The following is a 13,373-nucleotide window of genomic DNA, read 5'->3' as shown; positions in this document are numbered from 1 at the left end:
CGTAGCAAAGCAGTCTTCCCTGATTGGCCAGGGCGTCAGTTCAAAGACTTCCTGATTCCCAGTTGCAAGGCTTCCTTAAAGTGACTGTGCTCCAGAAGCCCTAACTTCTCTCAGCAGAGATTTGACTCTTGGTTCCCCACCCCTTCCTTGTCTATCCCCAATCCTATCCCTCCCCCTAATTCAAGAAAATAAAGAAGCTCTTGCTATGCTTGGCTCCCCCCCCCCCCGCCCCATTCTGAGCTTCCCTAATCGAGCGCAAAACACTTTCTGTTTCAATTGGGGGGGGAGGGGGAGATAGAGGAAGACCAGAGTTCAAATCAATCTGAATTGAGCAAGATCCACAACAGAATAAACAAAGTAAGAGCAGATTAAGCCCAGGTCTGTCAAGAAACTCCAGGTTTTCACACAAATCTACCTGCGAATGCCTGTACTAAACTAACATGGTTGCACTCTGAAAGTATCCTCTCTTGGAAGGCTTTTTTTCTGGGACTGAAGGTAATTTGCCGATGCACAAATAAACTTTTGTAAAAATAAGCACATTTGATGCGAACGTTTTATCACCAGGAAAGATGGGCTAGAACAAGAGATCAGTTTGCACAAGGGAGACGTGAAATTGATACGGGGCTTTTCAAGATGAAAGAGCACAGATGAGAAAATTGAAATCCAATCCAAACACAACCGTTAAAATCGGCGCCTGGCTTTGCATATCAATGGCGGGAAAAACTGAGTAAAAACAGAATAAACAAAACAAGCAAAAACAGAGCAAAGAAAATAGGCAGGATAGAAATGCTTGTGACAAATATTAATCAAAATATGAAGGGGAAAAAAAAACAAAATAGATATTTCCCCCTCCATCTAATCTGAATTTTCCCTAGAAGATAAAATCACTGTTGAGGTTATTTTACTTTGATCACATTATGAAAAGACAAGAGCCACTGGAAAAGACAATAATGCTAAGAAAAGCAGAAGATAGCAGGAAAAGAAGAAGATCCAACATGAGATGGATGGACTCCGTCAGTGAAGCCATGGCTCACTGTTGGCAAGATCTGAGCAAGGCTTTCAACGAAGAGGCCATTTTGGTGGACATTAATTCACAGCGTTCCCAGATCCTGGAAGTGACCTAACAGCACTTAACACACAGAGAGAGTTTGTGTTTTTCTCTCTCTACTGTTGTTGTGCATTGTATTTTCTGATTTCTAACATTTATAACCCAGTTTTCCAAAGCAATTCACACTCAAGGTGACTCCTGCATGAAAAATTGAAACAATACATTCAAAGGAGTTCCGTGGCTTCACTTATGGAGTCCACCCTTATGGAGTTGGATCTTCTTCTTGGTCCCCAGGCCCCGGATCCTCCTCCTCCTCACTCTCCTCTGCACCCTCTCCATTTTGTCCATGTCCCTTTTGAGGTGAGGCCTCCAGAACTGCACACAGGACTCCAGGTGGGGTCTGACCCATGAAGTATACAGTGGGACTAGAAGAAGAAGAAGAGTTGGTTCTTATATGCCACTTTTCCCTACCTAAAGGAGGCTCAAAGCGGCTTACAGTCGCCTTCCCTTTCCTCTCCCCACAACAGACACCCTATGAGGTGGGTGAGGTTGGGAGAGCCCTGATATTACTAAAGAAGAAGAAGAATTGGTTCTTATATGACACTTTTCCTTACCCAAAGGAGGCTCAAAGCGCCTTACAGTTGCCTTCCCTTTCCTCTCCCCGCAACAGACACCCTGTGAGGTGGGTGAGGCTGAGAGAGCCCTGAGATTCATGCTCGGTCAGAACAGTTTTATCAGAGCCATGGTGAGCCCAATGTCACCCAGCTGGCTGCATGTGGGGGAGCGCAGAATCGAACCTGGCATTCCAGATTAGAAGTCCGCACTCCTAACCACCACACCAAACTGCCTCTAGGACATCTCGCAATTTTTGTGTGAAGACTGCATTTGCCTTCCTTACCATCACATCGCACTGTCTGCTCATAATAAATGAGTTTGCAATCCAATCATAAATTAAATAATTCTTGCCACATTAAGATTATTACTCAACAGCAGCCCAGAAAAACTGATTCACCTCCTGAACAATTCAGCCTCCCAAGCCCTGAAGAAACTAAGGAAATTCCCCAGAGCAAGGATGTCACAAGAGAATGATTTCCACATTATAACTGAGAAAGCCCTTCCCTTGGTAACAGCTAACCCCAAATATTGTCCCCAAATCTCCAGGAATATCCCAAAGCCAGAGCAGGCAAACCGAGCTCAGGCTTGGGAAATAGTTGGAGACTTTGGGGGTGGAGCTGGGAGTGGGCAAGATTTGGGGCAGGGGGGGGGGACCTCGGCGGAGTATAATGCTATGGAGTCCACCCTCCAAAGCACCCATTTTCTCCAGGGTGTCAGCACTGGACCAAGGGCCTTTGCCTAGCGTGATTACAAGCACTGGGTGACCTTGGGCTAGTCACAGTCCTGATAGTGATGATCTGACCGAGCTGTCAGAGCTCACTCAGCCTTGCCTACCTCAAAGGGTGTCTGTTGTGGGGAGAGGAAGAGAAGGTGAATGGAAGCCGCTTTGAGACTCCTTCAGGTAGTGAAAAGTGGGGTATAAAAACCAACTCTTCTACCTCTTCTTAATACAGAAAGAGAAATCAGACCTTGCTCTCAAATATGGAACTAAAACCAATTTCCCCAAAAATATATGATCAAGGTTGTAATCGTTTTGACAACAACAACAACAATAATTACTTAATTTTTAGAGGCTGCCCTTCCGGGTTGGCTGAGGGGAGGTTATCTGGAGATGAACTATAATTCCCTGCTAGCACCTGGCCAAATGGTATTCAAGGTTTCCTCTCAACTGAAACTCGACAAGCAGTTTTTAAAAGTTATTCTTATTTTCATCTTTTGCACTGCCAAAATAAACTGCGTCCAGGCCACCTGCTCTGTATTCCAACTCCAACCCTGTCCCTTTTGGCGAGGCACTTCACCTCTCCGCTTGAAATCGGCCGGGCCAAGCTCTCCTCTTCACAGGAAAACTGAGGCAATTAATTAGGCAAGATTTGCAAGCGGCGCATGATGTACTTGGCAGGCCAGAACTTGGTGGGGAGCTGAAGGAACAGCCAGAGTCTATGGCATCCCCCTCTCCACACACATACCTGGATTTCAAGCTCTCCCTTTTCCCCCGGAAAGCAACGTGCATCAAAGCCAATCCTCTCAGAAGCCTGACATAAATTTCCAACATCCACCCACTTGACTCTGTCTTCGGTCCTCTTAATCTTGATGTTTCACTCCTGGCAGCCTTTGATAGGCTTCTGAAAAAGAAGAAAGCTCCTTCGAGCACCAGCAGCCAAAATTCAGGCCTGGAACGAGTGCATCACCACATGGAAAGCTTGAATCGCAGAGCGCTGGCCCTACCTGGGAGACCAGCTGTCCCTGCGCTGGGGAGTTGAGAAGACCTAAAAGCACATGGCAATAGATGTTTTATCGCTAAGCATGGAGGGAAAAGGGCACGGAACATTGTTTTTATATATGACAACGGCAGTGAGATGACTGGGTGCTCAAAAATGGAAAGGCTTGACATTACCCACACCATACATGAAAGGTTGGCGGAACTCAAAGAACTGTCGGAGGAAACAAAACTGACTTGTTTGATCAGAGAAAAGAGACAGTATCTGCATTTATGGCTGACTGGAAATCCCTTATAGACTTTTTGCATGGAAAGGGGCGGGGGGAAATGGACAGATAAATTATGGATTTGATAGAATCATAGAATCATAGAGTGGGAAGGGACCATAGAGGCCATCTAGTCCAACCCCCTGCTCAACGCAGGATCAGCCCTAAGCATCCTAAAGCATCCAAGAAAAGTGTGTATCCAACCTTTGCTTGAAGACTGCCAGTGAGTGGGAGCTCACCACCTCCTTAGGCAGCCTATTCCACTGCTGAACTACTCTGACTGTGAACATTTTTTCCTGATGTCTAGCCTATATCGTTGTACTTGAAGTTTAAACCCATTACTGCGTGTCCTCTCCTCTGCAGCCAACAGAAACAGCATCCTGCCCTCCTCCAAGTGACAACCTTTCAAATACTTAAAGAGGGCTATCATGTCCCCTCTCAACCTCCTTTTCTCCCGGCTGAACATTCCCAAGTCCCTCAACCTATCTTCATAGGGCTTGGTCCCTTGGCCCCAGATCATCCTCGTCGCTCTCCTCTGTACCCTTTCAATTTTATCTACGTCCTTCTTGAAGTGAGGCCTCCAGAACTGCACACAGTACTCCAGGTGTGGTCTGTGCCGTATACAATGGGACTATGACATCTTGTGATTTTGATGACGGGAGGGGTATAACATCACAGAATTTTTTTTTTTGTAATTCTAGAGTAAATAAAAAGCTTGTAATTTTAAGTGTATTTGACTTAAGGTGGCTAAATGGTGGCTCTGCAGATGTCCAAGGGCTATAATTCCCATGAGCCCCTGCAATATGTGTTTGTTGGCAGAGGCTCATGGGAATTATAGTCCGTGGACATCTGGAGAGCCACAGTTTGGCCACCCCTGTGGAAGTCACTTCTTAATTTTGTCTTTTTCCTCCTTCTTGGGTTAATTTTTCTCTTTAAAAATCTCTCAATAAAATTGCCACAAACACCCCTGCCCCCCTAATCGCTCAAATGACTTGGCCAACTCCACATTTTAGCTTTGAGGATACTTGCTTCATCACACAGTACAAATGAGAATGGCCTGTCCGTGGAGAATGCAACCAAGAAGCAAATGGATGGACAGACTGGGCTGTGTATGTCGTAGCTTTACTTCTGAGTATCCACTTCTCACAGTGCAAACAGGGACTGTAAATATCCAGTGGAACAATTTTAAAATGCAATTTTTTTACTGGTTATATAAACCCTCTGCAGAGCCTTCCTTGGTGGGCTTCCATCCCAGTGCCATCTCTGCTTAGCTTCCCTCAGCAAGGGGTTTTCCATGCAAGGGAGAAGTCCTCCTTCCACTTCATTGGTGGTCTCCCTCCTTCCACTGCTTGAGGTTGATCCTGCATTGACCAGGAGATGTGAATAGATGGCCTGCATGGCCCCTTCCCACTCTAGGATTCTAGGAGTCTAGTTCAGCTGTGGAATGGGTTGCCTGAGGAGGTGGGGAGCTCCCCCTCACTGGCAGTCTCCAAGCAGCGGGTGAACAGATCCTTATCCTGGATGCTTGAGGCTGATCCTGCACTGAGCAGGGGGGGTGGGACTGGATGGCCTGCATGGCCCCTTCCCACTCTAGGATTCTAGGAGTCTAGTTCAGCTGTGGAATGGGTTGCCTGAGGAGGTGGGGAGCTCCCCCTCACTGGCAGTCTCCAAGCAGCGGGTGAACAGATCCTTATCCTGGATGCTTGAGGCTGATCCTGCACTGAGCAGGGGGTGGGACTAGATGGCCTGCATGGCCCCTTCCCACTCTAGGATTCTAGGAGTCTAGTTCAGCTGTGGAATGGGTTGCCTGAGGAGGTGGGGAGCTCCCCCTCACTGGCCGTCTTCAAGCAGCAGCTGGACAGATACATCTCCTGGATGCTTGAGCTGATCCTGCATTGAGCAGGGGGTGGGACGAGATGGCCTGTATGCTCCCCTCCAGCTCTAGGATTCTATGATTCTATATCATTTTGCATTTACTCCCACATTATATCTTCAGCTATCTTCTGAAGCGCAGAGACAAAAATTCACCCCAGGCGTATGCAATGCCAACAAAACGACAAAACCAACAGCACAATATGGGAAATCGAAATCACCGACTGTCCAATCAACCCATGTAGGAGCAGCAACAGAGCGCAGGAGGGTGGTTCACCCCTAACTTGGTGGGGAAATTTACCCCGGCGTGACACAGGAGAATTTTTGCACACCTAGCATTTCGTGGCCGCTGGCATCTCTGCCTGAGGTTCAAAGTAGTGACAACACAAATTAGCACGTCGAGAGCTCAGTGGCAAATGAATAATTTAAACCCTGCATTGGCTGCTTAAGAACAGATTTCAGCTGTTAGGGACCTTTGATTATACATCTAGGGGGAAAATGCTCCCTCTTTAATCGGGCGATCCCCCTTGATCAAAACATGACTGCCGTCGTTTCATTATGGCACCGGGAAAGGCTTGCGGAGAGAAGGCAGGAAAGCGTGATTAGCAGGGCCGGCTTTGGCTCTGCTCTTGGCTTCGCCTCATCTCCCTCGCCCTGTGTACTGCCTCCAGTCAGAATGTCAACACAAATACCTGTCGCTTTGTGAAGCACTCCTCCTCTTGGCTGACATGCGCTCCTCTTTGAATGTCTCCGCATTTCCCTTCTCCCTCGTGCAAAAGAAGAATCAAATACGGACAAGCGATCCGGAGTGTGGGGGTAATGCGTGGAAGGAATGCGGAATGCGGAATGGAGGCATTGGGCTGCAGGGACGCCACGGTTGCGCCTGAAGGTGATGTGGTTGAGTGGCTTAATGGCAGACATTGCCCGGGCCTCTGAGGTTGTGGGTTCAAGTTCCACCTCTTCTCATGCAACTCCTCTGCAGGACACTCCTGAGTATCGCTGCAGAGAAAACAAGTAGGAATGTTTTGAGAAAAGTGCAGGCTAAATTCTTAAGAGCCATTCTGCAAGGACCATCAAATGTCTCTGATGTGACCATCTGCTTGGAGACCAGAATGACTCTGGAGGCGTTTCTTTGCTGCTAGTTCTCATTGGCTGAAACTGTCCCAAGGGTCTGGTTGACCTATCTTTGAAGGATGCCCATGTCCCCCTGTGGGTTAGATATCCGTTTTCAAAGTGGGAAAACGGAGGGAGGGGGGGGCAGAGCTCAGCAGAACTGGAGTATATGAAGAAGTCATGGGCTGGCTCCAAACACCAGTGGATATCAATTGAATCCCAGAGCCAGGAGGCAACATCAGGAGAAAAACTCATCCTGTTATTGTCACTCCGGAGGAACTGGTTGGCAGCTGCGTAAGACAAGATGCTGAATTAGATGGACCAGTGGTCTGATCCAGCAGGACTTTTCTTTTGTTCTAATGAAGGCCTTGTCTTCTGTGTTGTTCGCCCTCCGTCTGCTTTTTGACCACTGTGTGAAGCAGAATGTTGGAATAGATGGACCACTGGTCTGATCTCTCTTCTATTATTATGAAGTCCTTGATATCTTATGCCCTTCTGTTGGCTCTCCAGAGGAGTTGATTGGCTACTGCATGAGACAGGATGCTGGACTAAATGGATCACATTGTGATCCCGTAGGCCTCTGTTTTTTGTTCTTATGAAGACCTCGTCCTCTGTGTTGCTGGTCCTGTAGAACAGGGGTAGTCAACCCTGTGGTCCTCCAGATGTTCATGGACTACAATTCCCATGAGCCCCTGCCAGCATTTGCTGTAGTCCATGAACATCTGGAGGACCACAGATTGACTACCCCTGCTCTAGAAGATCTGGTTGACCAATGCATAAGACAGGATGCTGGACTAAATGGATCACAGTCTATTCCAGCAGGCCTCTTCTTCTGTTCCTATGATCTAGAAACTCTTGAAAATAGCTTTCCTGACTGTCAGAGTGATTCCTTGGTCTCTGGAAATTGTGCATTCAGCCCCGTGCCCCTCTCTTTCTTCCCCTTTCAGTGCTGCTTGGTGCTACTTGTGTTGGCTTCCACTGAAATATTATGCACCCATGCAATTAGCTCCTCTTATTCATGGACTGCCTGTGTCCAGAGCCATTACAAAATTCTGTCAGATTCCACAACAAACAGCCCCCCCCCCCCACAACATAGTAAAGGTGACAAGCCTGGCTTATTTTGGATAGATATTGGTGAGGCAGAGCCAGCTGACAGCCATCCGTACAGTGACAGCAACAATAATCTTCCATTTGTATCAGTTGACACCTGCTTTGTTACCACCAGGACGTGTCTATCAAGGAGGTGACTGCTTCTGCAATAAGACTGTGTTGCTTGAGTATATCTGTCAGTCTCCAGGGGGGAGCCCTCGATCTTACTCTCTTCACCCCAAAAAGACTCCAGTGGCGGTGCTGGCTGCAGATCAGTGTGATATACCTTACCAAGGTGCAATACATTATTATAATACTTTGGAAATGGCCTATGATGCATAGACTACAATGATTGGGGCAGGCTGGTCTACTGCATACATTCTGTGAAATACAGTCTGCAGAGTAACCAGATGGCAGTCTTCTGGCAGTCTTCAAACAAAGGTTGGATACACACTTTTCTTGGATGCTTTAGGATGCTTAGGGCTGATCCTGCGTTGTGCTGGGGGTTGGACTAGATGGCCTCTATGGGCCCTTACAACTCTATGATTCTATGATTCTATGATTCTATGATTCAGATAGTCTGAAGGAGGCAGTGGTCTGCCCTCCATGCAACCCAACCAACTACCGCCCTGTGGCACACCTCACATTCCTGAGGAAGGTGGTTAAGCGTGTGGCTGCAGAACATTTTCTAGGATACCCAGATGAAGCATTGGTCCTTGACTCATATCAACCCAACATCTGTCCCAGCTGTGGTGTGGAGACAGCTCTGGTTGGCCTGGCAGATGATATCCCGAGACAGCTGTGCCTGGGTTGGTCAGTGCTACATTATTATTATTATTATTATTATTATTATTATTATTATTATTATTATTATTATTATTATTATTATTATTATTATTATTATTAGGATTTATAACAACCACCCCCATATTGGGCCTGTCATCTTGGGGTGGTTTACAACATTTCAAAATACAATAGTCCAACATGCAATAATTCAGCAATAATTAGATCTTACAGCAGCGTTTGATGTGATATGCCACAAGGTACTTGCCCGCTATCTTGTCAATGTGGGGATATGGGGGATATCCCACTTCCTTTCTCCATGGCTGAAGACAAAGGGTTGTCTTGAAGGTACTCTTGGACTCTTGTTCTTTTTACTGGTGCATCCAGATTAACATGGCTACTCATCTTGTCTCAACAGAGGAGGTGAGCTTGTTCTATGCATGTTATTGCCTTCTTGAAGTTACATGATCTAGTAGAATATGGGAAGGAGGGGGGTTCACTGTAAATATGGTTACCAGCCTCCAGGTGGGGCCTGGAAGTCTTCCGGGATTGCAACGCATCTCCAGAGTACAGAGATCAATTCACCTGGATAAAAAATGGTTGCTTTGGAGCTTAGATTTTATGGCATTATGTCCTACTGCAACCTTTCCCAACTTTTTTACCATTAAAAAATCCCTGAAACATTCTCCAGGCTTCTAAAAACCCCAGAAGTGGCACAATCATGTCAAATATGGTTGGGAAGCATAGCTGTGTACACGCCCTCAAGAGGCCCCTCCCCCTCCCACCCCCTCCAGGCCCATCATTGGCTATTTTGGGGGGCAGGTCGACACAACCATATATGATCCTATCACCCAATAAATTTGTTACATTTTTTAAAAATAAAATTAATTACCGTCTATACTCGCATATAAGCCGACCCGCATATAAGCCAAGGCAGCTAGCTTTACCACAAAATGGGCAAAGTTATTGATTTGCATATAAGCCAAGGGCGGGAAATGCTCCACCATCACAGGATCTCCCATCCAGCCTTCCCCTCCCCCAACAAATACAGAAAAGTCAAGAGGACGAAGAACTGCTGGTTTTTGTACCCCACTTTTCACCCACAGAAACCAAAAGACACAACCATATATGATCCTATCACCCAATAAATTTGTTACATTTTTTAAAAATAAAATTAATTACCGTCTATACTCGCATATAAGCCGACTCGCATATAAGCCAAGGCAGCTAGCTTTACCACAAAATGGGCAAAGTTATTGATTTGCATATAAGCCAAGGGCGGGAAATGCTCCACCATCACAGGATCTCCCATCCAGCCTTCCCCTCCCCCAACAAATACAGAAAAGTCAAGAGGACGAAGAACTGCTGGTTTTTGTACCCCACTTTTCACCCACAGAAACCAAAAGAATAGTTTGGAAGAAGTGATTAAGAAGAGGAAGAAGTGAAGACAAAAAGAAAAAAAGATCAGAGTCCCTCAGTCAAACTGTTGATGTCCTACAAGCTGCCAGAGCAATGATTAGCTGGAGCAGGCTTTTATTTCAATTACTGCATATACCCGCCTATAAACCGAGGAGGACTTTTTCAGAGTGAAAAAAGGTGCTGAAAAACTAGGCTTATTCATGAGTATATAGGGTAACTCCCATCCATTCAGGAAACCCTTCCAGGGCCATCAAGAAACCCCAGAGTTTCATGAAGCCCTGGTTGCGAAAGCCTGCCGTACTAAGATACCTCATCTCCTGAAAATCAGCCTTCCTCTGGGTCTGTCCTCAAATCTCCAGGAATTTTCCAGAGCTGGCACGGCCAAAAATAAGTAACTCCAAGATGGGAAAATGCAGCCATCAAATTCCTCGTGAAATCACGGAAGACTGTCTATTGCTTCTCGAGAGCACAGAATACATGAAACGTGAAATGGAGATTTGGCTTTACATCTTAATAAGGTTGTCTCGCCGGTCCACAGTCTTAAGAAATTGCTGAGAAAGGATGAATCCTTTAATCAGAGCAGAGTCCTGGTTTTTAAAGCCGTATTTGCTTTCTCTCCCCCGACGTCAAGAGGACAAATCAGATGGAAACCATCAAACCAAGACACTGGCATGCCAAGAGGATAAGCAAAGATAATGAAATGAGAAATTAGGGGGCATGAAAACTGAGACGCCCAGAGAAAAGCTGACATTTCAGAACACGCTGAGCCAAAGCCTGCCTTTCAAAGTCAGGATGATAAGAAACTGTTTGCTTGTTTTATGGAACTGAACTAGATAAAGGATTCTGTTTGGATCGCAAGAGGATTTCCACAAGGCCGCAACTTGAGGGGCTGAATGTTGAATATTTAAAGAAACAGCTTCTTACGCTTTGGCAGCTGGCAGAAATATATGCTAAAGAGGCGATTCATTAGAAAAATCCGTGCAGTGCGTGAACCCTGCTAAAATAATCTCATTCTCCCTGGGCAGGTGCTAATATACACCACTGGAAAACTAAATGTGTATCGAGCTGCTTTGCAAGTTTAATAAATAGAATATGTCTGCAATCCCTGGGAAGAAATTCAAATTTAAAACATGTCCTCCCTGTTGCTTTAAACGTGTTGCTCTTTTAAAAGGTGATTCCAAACACCCCGCTATGATAACCTGAATAATCCATGCTAGCTTGATCTCACTGGATCTTGGAAGTTAAGTAAGGTTGACCCACAAGGAAATCCGGGGATGCTACGCAGAGGCAGGCAATGGCAAAACACCTGTTTATCCCTTGCCTTGAAAACCCCTTGAGGAGGTGCCAGTACAAAACAAATCTTGATGGGATCCAAGTTGTCAGCAACTGACTGGGAGAGAGATCTTGGAGTCATGGTGGAGAACTCACTGAAAATGTTGACTTGGTGTGTAACTGCAGTTTATTAAAGGCAAATGCTATGCTGGGGATTATTAGGATGGGGAGTGAAAATAATGCTCCTAAAGACATCACCAAGAGCAACTGTTGTAATGGGAAATGCTGGAAATGTCAAGATATAAAGGCATCATTTTATCATAGGTGGTGGACTTGTCAAAAGGACAAGGAAATATTGGAAGATGATTATCATGAGAATGCCACAGACACTGAAAATTAAATTTGTATTCAGAAATGGTTGGGACTAGTGAGACAGGATGCTGGACTTGGTGGACCACAGGCCTGATCCAGCAGGGTACTTCTTATATTCTTATGAGATCAATCTACTCAATCAAGGAAGCCATGGCCTTCAGTTTTCAAGACCTGAGCAAGGCTGTCAAGGGTAGGAGGTCTTGGAGGACATTAATTCATAAAGTCACCAGAAGCTATCTGATGGTGTATAACATGGTGAAGAGCCTCTTGTGGCGCAGGGTGGTAAGGCAGCCAACATGCTGTCTGAAGCTATGACCATGAGGCTGGGAATTCGATCCCAGCAGCCGGCTCAAGGTTTACTCGGCCTTCCATCCTTCCGAGGTTGGTAAAGTGAGTATCCAACTTGCTTGCTGGGGAGTAAAACTGTATTGAGTGCCAAGGAAATGCCCAAGGGTCAGTCATGACTTGGTGCTTGCACAGGGGATACCTTTACCTTTACCACGATGAAAGACATCACGCTATGGCTGTTTTAGGGATTTTCTTCCTATGGATTAGCTTACTGTCACCGCCCGTGGGGTATATCATTCACCTTCATCTTTTGGAATATCCACCTGTGCTGTCTGGTCCCCTTTGTCATTTCCTTGCCCATCTCAGAAGTGTCTTCACAGCACATCAACCCACACTCAGACATAAATGCTGCATAAACTCTTGTTACACAAGACTAATATCCAAACCGAGCATTCAAGCAAAGGGCAGGATATTTGTCTAAACTACATACCAAGGCTGGCAGGAGCAAAGGAAGAGCGGAAAACCCTTGAAATATATGTAGATCAACTTAATCTGCATCGTTTATTCAGATCACGGCTTCCCAGCACTGGTTAGCCTAAGCAGAAGATGTCACTAATTCTTTAAAGCATGAATCGTGCACAGCCCTGATTCCTTCACTCGTTTTCACCAATGAGATATACTCCCCTGTGCAATTCAATCCCAGAAAGCCAAAATTTAAAAGAAAAACCTAGAGTTGACCTAGTTAGGACAAAAATCTGCATATTCTTCGTCTTGACCCCAATGACCCAAGTATCGTATTTAGAGAGATTAGTCAAAGAAAGGCCATAAGCTGCTAATGACAACTACCACATTTTAAGCAGACGTCATATGGCTTTTAGAAGGAGAGTTGGCTTTTCTACCCTGCTTTTCCCTTCCCAAAGTAGTCTCAAAGAGGCTTCCAGTCGCCTTCCCTTGCTTTCCCCACAACAGACACCCTGTGAGGTAGGTGGAGCTGAGAGAGCTCTAAGAGAACTGTGATGGGCCCAAGGTCACCCAGCTTGGCTGCATGTGCAGGAGGAGGGGGGGGGAGAGAATCAAACAGAGTTCTCCAGATGATTGTCCACTGGAAAGTGGAAGACAGGAAGCCTTGGGCTAGCACATTGGCGACAAGTTTTGGGAGAGAAGGGGACGGGGAGGAAGAAAAGGAGAGATAAAAATGCACCACCCAATCTGGACCCTCAACACAAACTTGCTTCTTTGATTTTCTCCCTCCATTTCCCCCCTAACAATGAAGTGTGCCACTTATGCCCGTTCAGCAGAACAAACCAGCTGTACTTTCTGATAGGGAAGAAAATGGGAATTTGTCACCAAAGGCCGCCTGAGCATTCGGTTTCCCCCCCTCCCCCCACCCCACCCCTGACACAGACTCCTGCAGCACTTATGAGGGAGCTGGGGGCTTCTCTATATTTAGCTGAAAGGCTGGATGGCGGCTGAATGCTTGCCTGGAGATGAAGAAACGCTGCTGTCTGGCTTCCTTTGT

At 46.1% G+C, this 13,373-nt stretch overlaps 2 long non-coding RNA genes across 2 annotated transcripts in view; one reads left to right on the top strand and one right to left on the bottom strand.

The window, feature by feature from the left end:
- Nucleotides 1–10,535, bottom strand: part of LOC143844142 (uncharacterized) — a 32,367-nt gene extending 21,832 nt beyond the window's left edge. Inside the window, exon 1 of the long non-coding RNA XR_013233828.1 lies at nucleotides 10,232–10,535. This is a non-coding gene — a long non-coding RNA (uncharacterized LOC143844142). The remainder of the gene's footprint in view (nucleotides 1–10,231) is intronic.
- The window catches only part of LOC143844141 (uncharacterized), a 48,658-nt gene that overhangs the window by 22,173 nt on the left and 13,112 nt on the right, over nucleotides 1–13,373 (top strand). The gene's annotated exons all lie outside the window — the stretch shown is intronic.

The sequence above is a fragment of the Paroedura picta genome, chromosome 9, assembly GCF_049243985.1.
Source record: "Paroedura picta isolate Pp20150507F chromosome 9, Ppicta_v3.0, whole genome shotgun sequence".
NCBI classification, from domain to species: Eukaryota; Metazoa; Chordata; class Lepidosauria; order Squamata; family Gekkonidae; genus Paroedura; species Paroedura picta.
Note: the sequence above shows the minus strand (reverse complement) of the source record. Positions and strands in the feature narration are given on the sequence as shown.